We start from the raw sequence: 16893 nt of genomic DNA, 5'->3' as shown, positions 1-16893 counted from the left end.
CCCATACAGTATGCTTTTCTGACCTTTTTTTTGTAGTTCCCTTGTTCCATCTCCTTTTGTATAGTGAATCCTCTCTCTCTCTCTCTCTCTCTCTCTCTCTCTCTCTCTCTCTCTCTCTCTCTCGCTCTCTCTCTCATACTGTTGATACTGGACTGGTCATTAGTAAATGAGAGAGAAAGCTAAAACAGAAGCAGACACAGCTTGGAGCAAGACACCTTTGATTGTATACGAGTCTGCTGTGGGTGAAGGACTAACCCCGATCCCTAATGAGACATGCATCGCATGTCACTTACCACTGTTCAGAATCCTCAAACTATCCTAGCACATACAGTAGGTGCATTATTATGCAGCTCTAATATGTATGTGTGTGTGTGTGTGTGTGTGTGTGTGTGTGTGTGTGTGTGTGTGTGTGTGTGTGTGTGTGTGTGTGTGTGTGTGTGTGTGTGTGTGTGTGTGTGTGTGTGAATGTACAAACATTCCCGTGTCATTCCATCCATGTTTCATCTCTGTGATAACCCAGACATCTTTACATCTTTGACAGCTAATACACCATGTTGTAGTAGTTGATCATCCAGAGAAGTGTCTGTATTAGAGATAGCATGCACCTTTGATACTAGCCTAGAGGAAGCTTTTATAACCGAGGTCATTAAATACCAACCACTTCTACATACCATCTCAGAGCTAGACCGAGTGTAGCTATATGGAATGGAAAAGTAATTAAACCCATCTTTTTATTTTTTCTTCTTAAAATTGCTAAATACAATGCACAAGAACGTAGTATCAAATAATCGATTATTTGCATTGCAAAACGATTCGATACCGATTATTTGCATTGCAAAACGATACGATACGATACAAAGTCAAACGATACGATATGTTGTTGTTTACATATCGATATACTTCGATTGTTGAAATTAAAATCGATATTTTGATGCAATTAATGTATCGTTACCCCTACACCCCTACTATTTACACAGGTAAGCAACCTTTACACAGTAAAGTAACCTTTACACAGGTAAGCAACCTTTACACATGTAACCTTTACACAGTAAAGTAGCCTTTACACAGGTAAGCAGTGAACTTTTGACACTGGTCAATCACACTTGGAGTCATTAAGTAAGACGTTACCACTTTTGAAAGATGAGACATTTAGGAATGCAAAATTACTGATGGTGATCCAACAAACTCAAAGCTAACCTTTACTAAATAATGGATTGAGATAAAATTATTTCAATGGCTGATATAATTCTAGATTAGAAAATGCTTCCAAAATATTTACACCTAGGTGTATATATATATTTAGGTTGCGAATTTGCCTCCAGAAACCCCCCAAATTATCTTTTGAATTGTCATGGAAGGGAGCCCCACGAGGTTAAAGTAAGATAGATTTTGATACCATGCTGATGATGAAAGGAGGGACAAACAGCATCGAACAAAGTGCATTCTCTGTTGATGCTTTACATCATAAATATCGCAGGCAATAAATAAACATCAAATAAAGGCATGCTCAGTGTTGGGCAATATTACTTATTACTCCTTTAAAAAGTATTAATATTATATTACTTATTACTTTGGATCAAGTGTAATATATGATCAAGAGTGATATATTATATTATAATATATTACTTTTATTTTTTACAGTTTTTCTGCCTTTTCCATATTGGAACAATAAATACAGGAGGAGTAAAAAATCAACCAAACAGCAGAACGAAACACATTGAAGATAACAAGTAAAGCAGCGTTACTTGGACCAGTAATATGTTTTCAATTACTGTTTTAGCAGTTGTAATAATTACACTACTTGTTACTGGGTTATGGAATAATATTACAGTAATATATTACAAAGTAACGCATTACTGCCCAACAGCATGCTATTTTTTGCCAGTATAATGTGATTTACTACTACTAAAACTGCACTTTTATACAAAACCATTTTATACAAAACCTTTTGATTTTCAGCCTACTTCAGAGATAAGATCTCGACCATTAGTTATTAGAATGAATATCAGCCAAACAAGGTTGCATAATGATAAAAATAATGGACTGCTGCACACTGTGAACACATTATATGGCCCTATCTTGCACCTGGAGCAAAGCAGTGGAATTGTCATTGCTAGTTTCCAACCCACGCAGTTGTCATTTTCACACACCGGCTTAGCCATACACTCGATCTCTTCCTATCTCATGGTTTCCCAGTTTCCAATGTCAATATATGGGGTCAAGTATACTGTACATCCGACCACAAACCGATTCTATTCAATGTTCCTCTACCCTGCCATGATTGAGACCCCTCCCCCTCACTCGAGTATAGAGGAGATGGTCACCTTATTTCATTCCACCTGCTTGGGCATCCTTGACAATGTTGCCCCCTTAAAATCCAGTCAGCCTAAATGAAATCCCCAGCCCTGGCTAAATGACGCCACCCGAGCGGCCAGACAATACTGTAGAAGAGCAGAGCGAAAATGGAAGAAGGATATGCTGAGAGACTCCCTGATAAATCACCAAGGTTGCATGGGGGGAGGGGGGGGGGGTTGCAATGGTCAACAGAGGAGGGTGAATTGCTGGAAGGAATGCTGGCTACCTTATCAATGAAAAACTGAAGGAAATGTTCACAGGTGGTATGGAAGAAACCAATACCGAAGGAAAAGTGTGTGTGTGACCTTTTAAAATAATCTTAAATATTATGAAAAATAATAATAATAATAATGGTTTGACACATTCCACGCTAAAAAGACTTTATGAGGTTTTTAAACACAACATTGAACATCAGCCTCTTTCCTGCAAATGTCAGCAATGATGAATAGATGCTAAAATATGAAATACATTATTGTCTGATTCAATATGATGTGTTAAGAGAATAAGTCAACGCACCTGCGGACCTTGTAAGCATTTTGGTCAGACAGACTCCCACATCCTCTGGAAGAGGGACCCAAGAGAGGTGAAGTGAATATAGGGCTAGGCAGACACAGTCAGTGATTTCATGTACAGGTACCAAAGCGCTAAAAGAATGAAACAAATAAAGCGCTAAACAAATTAACCACTACTGCTAAACTTATGGAGCAACCAAAATCTCCAGTGGACTGTACAGCAAATGGAATGGAATGATGTATGCATGCAAAAGATTATAGATTAATACATTATGAAAAACAGAAGAGAGTGAATCAAAACAGATACCAGTCAAGCAGATACAGGTCAAACCTAAGGTCAAACTGATACAGGTCCATCCTAATATATATTATGACAATTATACACAGTATTTTACTTGCAGCTATAAATTAAATAAGGTAAACTGTAAGGTAAACTGCCATGCATCGCTGTGTTACCATGGGAACGGTGGTGTAAAACAGCACATACCATGGCTAAAAGAACCGGAGACAGAGATCAAGGCACAGAAAGTTGGAAAGAAAAAAATGGTTGAGCCGAGCTGAATGCGGTGGTGTTTTGTCTCAGTGGGCAGTCTACAATGTGTGTTAATTCATCCTGCACAAAGAGCCTTGAAGCAAGACTCTCCCAACTCACTTTCCTACCTCATTTGGTATTCAGTGGGCGACTCTCTGGGCTTTATGCATTCTTAAGCTGCCAGAATAATTAAAAACACATTGCAATTTCAAGGAGTGTAAATAAAGTATGATCAACTCAATGTATAACCAAATATTACACACAAATACTTAAAAAGTTGAATGGATTTAAGTATCCAAGCATGCTTCCTTGTTTTATATGAGTGCATTTCTGTTCATTTGACAGTAAGTCCACAACATTGTATCTTTATGATGAAACACTGTTGATGAAACATAATGGAAAGAGATATGTAAGTGCTAATGAGTACTTGTGAATGAGCTCATTCAATACAAACCCCTATGTGAATGTGATCCTATATTGCCCTTCAAATCACAAAGCCATGTCAGCATCTGTCAGGGGAATGCTAGCGAGGTAGCAGGAACACAGGGGAAGGAACCAAATGCTGAACGGAGGTTGAGCAGGTGCGATACAAAGGATTTATTCAAACAACAGGAGGTACAGTACAATGCGTATGGAGTGGTGAAAAGGTCAAAACCAGGAAGACAGTCCAATACAGGCAAGGAATCCAAATAGGGAGCCGAAATCCCAATGCAAGGGTCAAAAACCATAGTTGAGGCACAGAGCCGGCCCAGCCAATAGGCAGAGTAGGCAATTGCCTAAGGCACCATTAGGCTGGGGGGGCGCCCACCAAGCCAAGATTTAAGTTTTCTGTTTTTTTTAAAGAATAGAAAAATATACATATTTGGACATGAGTCAAATTTGTGTACATGCCTAAATAAAGTGACTAAAGGGGTGCATATTTTCGATAAGCACAAACGGACGTGTGTACCAACCGGCGTGTAAATCACTCTCTCTCTCTTTCTCTCTCTCTCTCTCTAAATTAGATAGCATGTTATTTAGACAGATACCAGGTCATTGTTGACCTGGCATGGTTGGTGCTGAGAAGCACTCGCTCCTGCGGGATAAAATGAATGATTCTATTTTATAGCGTAATTTAATAAGCCTGTAATGGTTAAGCCCAGACTTGTCCAGGAGAACGGATGCTCCGGGATCTGAGCCTGTGATGGAGGAACAATCTTTACCTGTCCTTGACATGAAACGGGAACTTATAATCAAAAGAATCTATCCAGTCAGATGAAACGTTTTTTGTTTAAATAAAATTAAGGTAGCCTACATGAGACATGTGACAAGTAGTATAGGCTAGCCTAAATTTTACTGTGTCTGGTACCAATACAAAAAAAGAAACTGGTCTGAACTTGTAGATCTGCTACTTTCGCATTAAAACGGCGATAACAAAGGAACGCAGGCTTGCACCACATACAACGCTGCCTGGCCAGGAGTCGGTGCGTTGCTTCCCGGCCTGCCTACGACCGACAGACCTCCGCCGCGGAGGCACAAGGGGGCTATTGCCTCCTCCCATGCCCACCAGGGGAAGCTCCGCCCCAGGTAGTGGAGCCGGGTGGCCCCTGGTCCATGCCCGGGCGGAGGCGGGAACCACTTTTTGCGCATGTCAAAAGTTATATTCCGAATGAATGCTTTGGGTCATGTAAACAAGGAATACTTTTATTCAGGTTCCATGTAAACAGGTGAGTGGAACAGATTATGAATCTCTATTCGGAATGAGTTCATTCTGAATGAGTACATGATGCAGCCATTGTAACCGCAGCCATTGTAGATCAGCGCAAGCGAGTACTCAGATAACGCCCAATATAAATTCATTAATATTAATATATAATAGTTTTGTTTTAAATGTTAGCCTTGACAACCATGCAGTCTTATGCAAACGTTAAAATGTAAATTAGATAGCATTTGATTTAGACAGATGACAGGTCAACCTGTTGACCTGGCATTCTAAGTGTGTGTATAGTTGCAATGTAATTTTTTTACATATTATGTACATTTTTACATATTTTTTTATATTATTATAATGTTTAGACTGATGATAGGTTATTGGTTTATCTATGATCCTAGATTACTGAGGCACTACACTATGCATTTGATGTATTATCTCGAGTTGCTTACTGTAAATCAGCTTTTGTAATTTACACAGTGTCCTAGTTATTTGTGTTTGTGAAATAGCGTTATTTATTATTAAATAATAGGCTATGGGGGTGGGGGGGGGGGGGGGCGGGGCACCAAGTAAAATGCTGCCTAATGCACCAAATTCCTCAGGGCCAGCACTGTTGAGGCATGTAGGTAGAACAGATTCCAAAGATGGGACTCCAGAACACAGATACAAGAAAACAGAGGCTGAGACGGGACACCGGCAAAGAAATGGAAACTTTACTGCCAAATCCAAATGAGGATTTCAGTCTGATTTTTGTCTTTTATGTCCCATTCCATGTAATCCACCAGACATGTTTTTAGTCATGGTGTGGCCCAAAGTATTATTTTTTTTATTGTACCATGGAATTAATTATTTACTAACCAAATGGCCTTGCTTCATTATTCAAAGACAAATGGCAAGGGGAAGCAGTCTGGTCCTTGTTACTTTATGCAGAGGTTTCAGGGGTCCTGAAGTGGTTCACAATGGGGGTGGACTGGATTAATATTTAATTAAGACAGTAATTATAAAGCTCATTTCAATAGTTCACACAATTACACTCAAGAAGGCAAGGTTATGTGCCATTTTTCCACCCACCAGGTACAGAATATTTTCCTCCCCAGCCATCATGGGGAGAAGTACATAAGACACAAGGGTTGTGGTAAAGTAGTTCTGCAACGAATACAGGGATCAGACCATAGTTATACTCAAGAGAGAAGCTGCTTGTGTCATCAGGACAACAATAGATACCAGGGCTGAGCCATGGCATCTTGACAGCGTGTCACAGATTCGATTCCCGTTCCCGACGACCTTTGCTGTATGTCCCCCCCATCTCTCTCCCCATTTCCTGTCAGCCTACTGTCCTGTCAAAATAAAGGCATAAAAGCCCCCAAAAAATATATTAAAAAAAAATAAAATGTTAGAACATATCGTAAGGCAAAGGTGAACAACACGATAACAATATAAGATATAATTCTACCACAATTCTTCCTCAATATAAAATATATATTTCTCAGCAAATATCTCACACCAACGTTGCTATTGTGAAGCAGTTTGTTTATTTATTATAAAGGTCGCTGGAGTCATTTTGCAGCTCAGGGCTGGTGCTGTGAGCGAGACAGAGCAGGCTGCTCTCCCCAAGATCAGAACCCCTCACAGGCTCTCGTCGGGGGTGGACTAGTCACACACAACACCACTTGAAGTGGACAAAAATAAACTACTGTATGGATGTACTGTAGCGAATATTCGTGTTAGCAGTTGTAGATTGACAACTAAACAACATACATAAACAATCTATCCCCAGTGTTGTAGGACTGCGGACTCACAGTACTCCTGCGGTTTGATATATTATTTTTAGCCGATAAATAGGTAATATGGTTGCTCAATATTGATTCCTTTCCCATCTACAGCTTGATTTCAAAATGTGCAACTTCGCATATAGTCTGTTTATTCACCTCGACAGCAGACACACATTGTTGATACACGGTGACAGCTGTCACTCATAACCTCAGACATGCCCCATTTATAGCATTTAGCCTTGTGGACTAGTGTCGACGCTTTTCCATGCTTGTCTCCACAAAGCGTGAAAGCGTGGAAATGTTCATCTCCATAGACTTTACATTTACGCATCACTATCAGAAAGTGCCAGCCCAGTGACGCTGCTTGTGTGAATTGGGTATTCGGTTGGCTGTGGCGGTCAGTCTGTCGGTCAATTGTTTAATCCTTCCACCACTGTTAATCAGTTATTCAGCATCTACTCTTTGTTGATATTGTCTGCAAAGCATTTTAAAATCTGTTTAGAAAAGTGATATACTAATAATGTGTAACCTCTGCCTCTGTTTGTTTGTCACTCTGTTAGCAAAATAACTGGTGACCATCAGTCATGAAACTTTGGAATAAGAGACCTGATTAACTTTTGGGTAAGAAAAGACAGAGGTCATGGTCACTACCAAGGTCTGTTAGATGGGTAACTTGAGAACGCATTCTTATGAAACTTGAGTGGAATTATCAGTAGACTACCCTGAATATTGTATTAAGATTTGGGTCAAAAATATCAAAGGTAAAGGTCATAAATAATGAATTTCAATGTCAAAAACAAGAAAGAATTGGTGGATTTTGATTCAATCTTGTTCAGCAGGCTGCATGTTCAGTAGGGCATGCATTCCCAACTTGCAGGACACTGTTCCGGTCTAGTACACTAATGAGTAATAACTGACAATTGCATTGTCTTGATGGAGATGAGTGCAATCTTTCTAGTTTATTCTTATATGTATTCCATTGTCAGGGATAAGTACACAAGGAAAGGAATAGTTGGCAATTTGCTGATATTACTAACACCATAAAAGACATTTGTTGTTGAATGAAAGAACAATGTTTTCCCTTGTATGCATGCATGGGCGGGCATTTCTCATGAGTCCTCCATGTGTACTAAGATGTTGACATGCTTCCATGCCAGTTAGTTACAGAGGATCTTAAGACTGCCCTGAACATCTCTGTGGAGAACACACTTAATCCTGCTGATCCTGCGTTGTGTCTACTGTCAATAAGTTTGACTAACTCAGAGTAGAGATCACAGATGTATTGCCTGCATTTACATCACATCCATTCTTGGTTTTGTATGGTTGTGTATTACATAGCACATATTATTGTCATAGATTCTTTTTTATTATTAGTGCTAGGTCCCAATTGTAATATCTTGTGGGAATTATGAGACATACTATACACAACAAGCACACAACGGTTATAAAATAGATTGTCTATTATCGTATTTACTGTATGGAGCCAAGTACAGACCCCCGACCGCGGTCAATGAAGTATCTAAGGTTTAAGTGGTTAAAAGGCACAGCAGTATATATGCTCATGTCAACAGTCAAAAGAGACTGGAATCTTCCTCTGGCAGCCCACTTGATTGTGGAGTGTCTAAGGTTATTAACACAGGTTATTAACAAAAGAAAAACCTCAGCCTGTTTTCCATGTCCTCCCACATTTAATAATGAAGACCTTCATCTTGGATGGAGACTAGGGTAGGGAAATAATGGGAGTAATTCACTGAATGTCACTCCTAATCCACACACACACACACACACACACACACACACACACACACACACACACACACACACACACACACACACACACACACACACACACACACACACACACACACACACACACACACACACACACACACACACACACACACACACACACACACACACACACACACACAACCTACCTAGCAATTATTTGCCCTGGGTGGTGGGAGGGTGTGGTAAAAGGACAGAGAGGGTAATAAACTTGCATTGATTGGTTGCCGTACAAGCCCTATAGGGCTGATACAGCATAACTATCACTGCTGAGCATGCATAGCTGCTACAAGATCCCCACTGTGTTCCTGTTTTCCTCAATGAGAAAATACCCACGGAACCATCAACAACCAACCACTGCTGCAACCAGGACGACTTGAGCCTCCAGATCCTCCATCGGTTAGGTGTGTGCACAAGGCTGCAGCTCCTCCAAAAGTACCAACAGGTTAGCTCAGTTAATTCAACTTGAGGACCTCCTTGAAAACGAGATACTGCATCTCAAGGGGCTTATCCTCAAATTAAATTTCAAATAAATATATTTATTGAGTTAGAACTAGTTAATCCATTGTCTAAGTCAGCCCTTTCCCTCTTTTAATTTCCTCCATATTCAATCATTTAATCTCCTGTCTGTTGTTTATTCAATATGGGCCACTATTTTATATTCTCGCCTTTGCAGTGACCGTGAAAGGCTATACTTGGGTTTTATAGATTTGGGATCATAAGAATGGTTTTGGTTTATTCAATAAAATGAGTTACACAGTGTCATTCATTGCTGTATTTCACTGAAGATTGTTGACTTCATCAACATCATCATCAATCATATAACGGTAGTGTGTGATACATTTTAGAAATATAATTGTTTACTCAAGTGACTATTAAAATTAAATAATTGTTTTGTGCATTCCCACTATTGAATCTGACAACCCTGACATGAAAATAAATCTCACGTCCTTTGGACAGTAAATTTGTTTATTAATAAACTCCATAACCCGTAAAAAGCGTAAAATACACGGCAGAGGAGACACTGAAGTCTATCTGGGTGCAACGGAACCAAAACACAGAGTGGAAAACAGCTACCTTTAATGCAACTTTAATGGCATGTGTAATGGCAAAGCCAGCTACCAGCTGCATCTGCTGTGTTTTCATCCAACTCCTTCCCTGCACTGTCGGGAAATCCCAGCGGGAGTACAGTTTTATATTTTCTTGTCATCTATTTATCATTTGTTGTTGCCTTGCTATTCAACCTTGTTCATGACTGCATCAGCCCTCACCCACAGCTTGGGCTATGCCAGCCCTTGGTTGGATAACCTAGCGAACTGACAAATTACATTATTCACTCAGGGTGAATATAGGTATAAGGCAGAAAAGGTTAAGTGAACAGCCCAACATTCTCCAATACTCTCCTCTCTGTCCTGTGTCCTCCTAAGTTCCCTCTAGTTCTAAACCCAAAAAGCACTCTCAAAGGCCTCTAGTCAATTTTTTCAATACAGTACTCAAAGGCAAGGCACACAAGCTAACTAAACAGCCACTGAGCTGAGTTAAATTAGCACATTCCAAGTAACAATTATACAACATAACAATTCTTAGTTTGGAAAGCTAAACTCTTACCGTACATAGACTCTATATATTGGCATTTGGCAAGGACATGCTGTCATTCAGGTAAAGAAACAATCATATTTCAGTGTACCTGGAGGCACTTGATTATCTTCAGCGCTCACATACTGTATGTGATCCATCCTTCTCTGTCCTCCTGTCAGTTGTGTCAACAAGACAAATAACAGTGTAATTTGGAGCGCATTGGGAGAAAGTGAAAGCAATGGATCCTGGAAATAATACAAAGCTGCACAAAACAATGTAGCAATAGGGGTAAAAGGCTGATCCCTACATGACTAAATGTAAGAACCCATAATACCTTAGATATGTCATGGCCCATTCAGGTTTTAGTGGAATATAGATAGATAATTCATCTGCAAGATGTGCTCCTCTCTCTGTTTTTCCTTCATAGATAAAACAATAATGACATTCATGACGTTCATGTTGGCTGTCATTACAACCATTAATTATTTCTATTTACAATCTGTAGACAGCAGTCAACAAAACACATTAACAAAGACAAGAAGTGCACACATTTATAGAAACTACACTAAATTGTAAACTAAACTGCACACAGTAAAATCTGTAAACATTTACAAAACTGACCCTTTACAGACACAAATGGTTCCTTATGGGTTCATTACATTACAAAGGTCATTATAAATTGGCATTTGCAAATACAACAACAACGAATACATAAATGAACAGTTAATCATTATTGTGTTGACATTTGAAAGTGCCCTGTTTCTGCACAATCTGTTTAAAACTGGGAGACCCAAGTGTACCCTTATGGGTCCTTTTGGTAACCTGAACGCTCTCCCCATTTCACGCTCGGCCCCATTTTTTTAATAGACTGCTCGCCCCCAGTGGCGGCCATTCGCCCCGCCAGTGCGCAACGCTCGTCCGGAACATTCGCCCTGCCGGTGCGGTACGCTCGCCCGGAACACTCGAGGCCGAGTAGGTTCTGGTGGCCAGAAATACCTGGTGGGTCCGACCATTCCGAGGTCGCCGGATTTGTGGGTCCGACCGTTCCGAGGTCGCCGAATTTGCAGGTCCGACCATTCCGAGCTTGCCAGATTTGACTGGGGCAAGTGGACTTTGGTGGCCAGACATACATGGGTCTGACCGTTCTGACGTTGCCGGATTTTACCCGGGGCGAGCGTGTTTTGGGGCGACCGTTGTATTCGTCGTTTTTACCCTTTCAGTTATATTAACATTATATTTTAACAGTTATATTAACTGAGTATTTATAGGTATATGTAATAATGTAACATGCATAATGGCACATGCCCCTCATGCATTTGACCTTAATTATCTCCATATTGCAACGCCAGTGACAGAGATTACAGTTTTCTGTCTGTCTGTCTGTCAGTCTGTCAGTCTGTCTGTCTGTGCGTTCATGGCTAATCTCTGAATTCACAATTTATAATAAAGTTGAGTTTGTGCGAACAGATACAGATAGCACTTAAAAACGCCAACACTATTGTCTTGTTTAACAGCTGAAACTGTGGACCTGGCTTTATAAAAGTTCATTAGCAACAACAGTTGCTTCATCAATACTCGGCATCATGAACATCATGGATTTTCTGTGAGCATATTGCATGGTTGTCCAGTATCAGCAGACAGGAGAACGTGAGCAAGAACAGAAATACAGGTGGATAAGTTACCAGACCAACATCAAAGCATGATATTTGAAAACAGGAGCATAAAAGCATAATACGTTTAGAATTCGAACAATAAAATATCATCTCTTCATGGATATTTCTTACTTTTAGTTGACCACACTCACCCAAAATGATCTGTATAGAAATGCAATGATTTGTTGAATGAGTACATAAATACTTCATTTCTGTTGGCTTCATGTTTTATGATATCCCTCATCTCCTTAGATGCCTTCCCTTGATTGAAATTATTGTTTGATGTCATGGTGGTTTATTCTCAAATGCATTCCAGCCCTAGATTAACAACAAACATGGATAAAGAAAATGGATGACTGACTGGTCCATGACTTGCATGTGATAACTAATTCATGAAGATGAGACATTTCCTTGGGTCGTCAGTCACAGAATATTTCACAGCCTGTGTGTGTGTGTGTGCATGTGCTGTGCATTTGCAAGTGCATGCATGTAAGCGACTGAGAGAAATAGAGAGAAGTCTATTGCACTCTGTTGAGAATTTGAAGAGAAGTTATATTACATGCTATCATTTACTCCCACTTGAGCCCAGACATTTTACGACATAGAATAGGATGAGATGAATTTGTATTTAACCCTAGTGGGAAATTTGGTAGATACAGTAGCCAATAGTAGAATAAAGATATACCACAAAATAGGAAATAACATTATATTAAAAAAAGGATCCTATTTCCACACACAGAATAGTTTAACCACTTAAAGTTTATATAAACCCTTAAACCCTATATGGAGTAACGGAGTCCCTCAGGGCTCTATACTAGTATAGTTTCTGTTTTCTGTTATTATGGGGAAGGCTTTTGCAGAAAACAGCCGATCGACAAGCTTACAACGCGTCACAGTGCGACGTGTTGTAAGCTTGTCGATCCTTGTCAATCCTGTGAAGGTCTTCCCCACAATAAGGATGCTGGGGTTTAAGTGGTTAATAGATGCATCATGCAACAATAAATGCTGTATACTTCATGTTTGACATGTTTTCCAAATTGCAGTTTCACACTAGTGTGTGTTAGATCGCTCATAGGGGTACATTTGGTTCTATTTGTACACTCGGAATTACATTAACACTGATGATTTTACTGTGCAGTGTGGTTGCTAGGAATGCCAGGTGTATTTCATACAGTGCCTCAGCGAATGCTTGGCCACCCCTTGTTAACCCATTCAAACCGGTAACGCATCCGTGTAACCACTTTATCCATATTTTATACTTTGGCTATTTTAGAAAAGTCTTGAACATTTGTGCAAATATTTGAATATATATATATTTTTAAAAGGATAATTTTTTACTCAAATCTTTGCTTCTGGGGGGTCCCTGGAACAAAATATTTTGAGATGGGGGTCCGCGGCCAAATCATTTTGGGGGTCCTTGACATGAAAAAGTTTGAGCACCACTGATATTACCGCAACAGAGGTTTTTCAGAAAACTGTTAGGATTTAGAAGACATTCGTAGAATCCCCAGAAGCAAAGATTTGAATTACAAATGTTCGCTTTAAAAATATATATTCCAAGATTTGCACAAATTTTCACGAATTCACTCTGTGCCATGCTATGAGCTTGTATATCTGCTATTTTTGAATAGCCAAAGAAATCTAAAATGACACAGATGCGTTCCAGGATTGAATGTGTTAATGAAAGTCAGTGATCCACTTATATGACCATCCATCTCTATGTTGTCAGCACTATCGCTGGTGGGCAATTACATGTTCATCAATCTGGGAACCCATCGCCAACTGAAAATGAAAAACAGCGCCCTCTGCTGTTTGTTCTATGTCTGTTGGCTCTGGGGGGAAGAAAACGTAGAGCCAGAGCGCAAGGAGACCGGTGTTTGTGTATGCCTATGCCGCGTCACTTCCGGTTGGTGCGCTTGTGTTTTCATTCCCACTAACAATATTTCTACACGGAACACTAACACCACTTCTCCCAGAGAACATGGATCGTTTTGGTTATAAGCCCACTTGTTTCTATGATGAAAGAGTAAGTTAAAATGTGAATATATTTCCGTGGTTTTGTCTGCTCCGCGGACGCTATTGTTAAATTAGTTTCGGTTTGTTTCGAGGGGGAAAGATCGACGGACATGTGAATCCCGCCCACTACATTTGATTGGGTAAAGCGCGGCCTGCTTCCTGATCTGAAGGCACGCCCACTTGTAGCCCAGTGTGTACATGTTACGACGAGCCTTCACGACAGATTCTCACGCAGTGCAGAATCTGTTCTTGAGAGATTACATGTTCATAAACACAGCAGAGTTTAATACCGTTGGAAGCCAAAGGCCTTGGTTCCCCCCTGCTGCCACCATTTGGTAAAGGATCAACAAAACCCCATCCATCCCTATGCAAACACTATCCAATTAATTCCTATGTTGTTCTTCAGATAATCAAATTGGCTGTCAAAACTCTTGGGAAATTTACATATTTATTGAATCTCCCTGTTTATTTATCCATCTTAGAGTTTGCACCTGTAATCGTGATTGTTAGGCCTCTGCAATCTGTGATTCATGGCCTTAGGTGGTAAAGTGGCAGAAGGGCTGCCTTTGAGAGATGAGATGAGCATCATATCATGTGCTAATAGCATGTGACTCCATCTGTTTCTGAGAGAGATTTTATTTCAAAGATATTATAGTACTTTTAGACCCAGCACGCGCGCACGCACACACACACACACACACACACACACACACACACACACACACACACACACACACACACACACACACACACACACACACACACACACACACACACACACACACACACACACACACACACACACACACACACACACACACACACACACACACACACACACCTTTATCCAATTTGCACATTTCAAATATACATCCTCAATATGCACAAATATTCATAGCGTGTGAGGATTGCACAAAACGCTTCATCCACCATCCCCACTCAGGGTTGGACTGAATGAACTGATTAAAACAGAGAGGTATTTTCCTGACAGCATGACACAGTGCTCTGCACAGGTGAAATTAGATCTGCCGGAAAAGTGTCTAACCCCAGAGGGCAGGTTCATTCAAACGAGGGAAGAAAAGGGGATGGAGGAGTCGTAACGGCCTGCCAAGTCTCTAGTAGCAGGGGTTGACTTGATGCGTTAATTGGAATATTAGGGAGCTAATTCCACTGTGCGCTGTCTATCCTGATGTGGTGGCACTATTGCTTCTTTGGTACAAGTAGGGTGAAGTGGAGTATTTTTTCCTGGGCACCTTATTTCAGGAATGATGGTTTCTGATTCACTATTCACATTATAAGTAATGGCTAAACCATGCCCCAAGCTTTAACATACACACATACAGCACGATTCCTTCATGATTACATATCTAACATCATCAACAATAACCTCACCATGAAATAAGGTTAATTCAATTTCATTTGGCCATGTATTATAAAAGAGATATATGGTAGCATATCTTCTTGTGTGTTTCTCTTTCTGGTCTCTATAGGTTAATTAACTTACCGGATATTATCTGCCACTTGGCTCCCACCTTCTTTGCCGCTCCTCAACACACCTTCAAAGTTGCTTGGCATCACCTCTGGAAAATGGAGAGGAAAAGATAAACACGACACAAACACATTAATGCACTTGAAAATCTACAGTAGGCTATACGAAAAATAACAGACCAAAGACTTCTGAAATGCAGTCGTCACTTTAGGTATAATGACTTCATTAGACATGTGAATGTTATGTGGTCAATGTCCACACTGGGCCCCACAAGGCTGTATACTCAGCCTCCTCCTGTACTACTTTTTCACTGACGACTGAGGTTCGGCATTAGGTCATTCATTAGGTTACTGTGCAACTTCTATGTCTGGTTACGGTACGGAAGATGGTCCACCAATGACCGCAAGGCTCAACAGAGGGTGGTTAAAACAGTGCAGCACATCACTAGGACTGACCTGCCAGCCATGCAGGACCTCTACACCCAGGATTAGGGTGAAGGCCCAGAGGGATCCCAGTCACTCCAGCCATGGACTTTTCACTTTGTCTGGACTGACAAATGCAAAATTGCGTGATGTGGCAGCCTGGCAGGCTCAGGGACAGCCTCTATTCCCAGGCCACAAGACTCTTGAACTCAAAACAATGACTTGGACTACTATATGCACTGTGATACCAAAAGTCAACATGTGCCTTACAGTATTTGCCCCCCCCTTCAAGTCTCCGTTTGATGTTTGGTCACGTTTGTCCCAAGAAGTCACAATATGCCTTTTGGGGGTGAGACAGTGTTGGTGTCTCCCAGACACCATCACACATACTCACATATTCAATATTATAACGCATTGCTCATTTAACACCACTACTGCAGGCTAAGTGCCTGTAGTAACTGCAGGCACTTAGCCCCTCAGGGATCTCCATATGGGAATGTGACATCATTCACGACAGAAACCATTAACAACGTTGGTTTGAGCTGAAGTCGGGGATCTCCATATACGGTATGTGGTGTGTGAGGTCAGACCAGAGCGAGAGAGAAAGAGAGAGAGGAAGAAAGGGACAGGGGGAGGGAGAGAGGGAGACAGAGCGAGGTTGTGTATGATGTCAGACCAGAGCGCGCTCAGCGAGAGAGATAGAGAGAGTATTTGCAGTGCCTTTTTCTACAGGTACTATGAATATTTCGATCTCTCCACTGTTTAGGAGGCTCTAAGTACAAGAATGTCACTGCCTGCAATGTTGCCATAGCTGTATTGTAAGTGCATGTGACAATAAAAAAAACACTTGAAATATTGCCTTTGTAATGATTCTTGTTATATTTAAACCCTGACGGCAAATAAAATTCCCCTTGCAAGACAAAACTAACAAAAAAACAAGTTGAACTTGCACTTAAATGCGGAGGTAGAAACTAAAGTAACAAGATAAAGATACAAAAAGCTACTCAGCTTATATTTTAATAGGTTTGAGTAGCCTAATGTTTTTCTGAGCATTTTAAACTTGTATATATTACAGCTTGTATTTAGC

The sequence above is a fragment of the Gymnoscopelus braueri genome (assembly GCF_963280865.1).
Source record: "Gymnoscopelus braueri genome assembly, chromosome: 8".
In the NCBI taxonomy this organism is placed as follows: Eukaryota; Metazoa; Chordata; class Actinopteri; order Myctophiformes; family Myctophidae; genus Gymnoscopelus; species Gymnoscopelus braueri.
The sequence above is the reverse complement of the archived record's forward strand: the minus strand, read 5'-3'. Positions refer to the sequence as shown.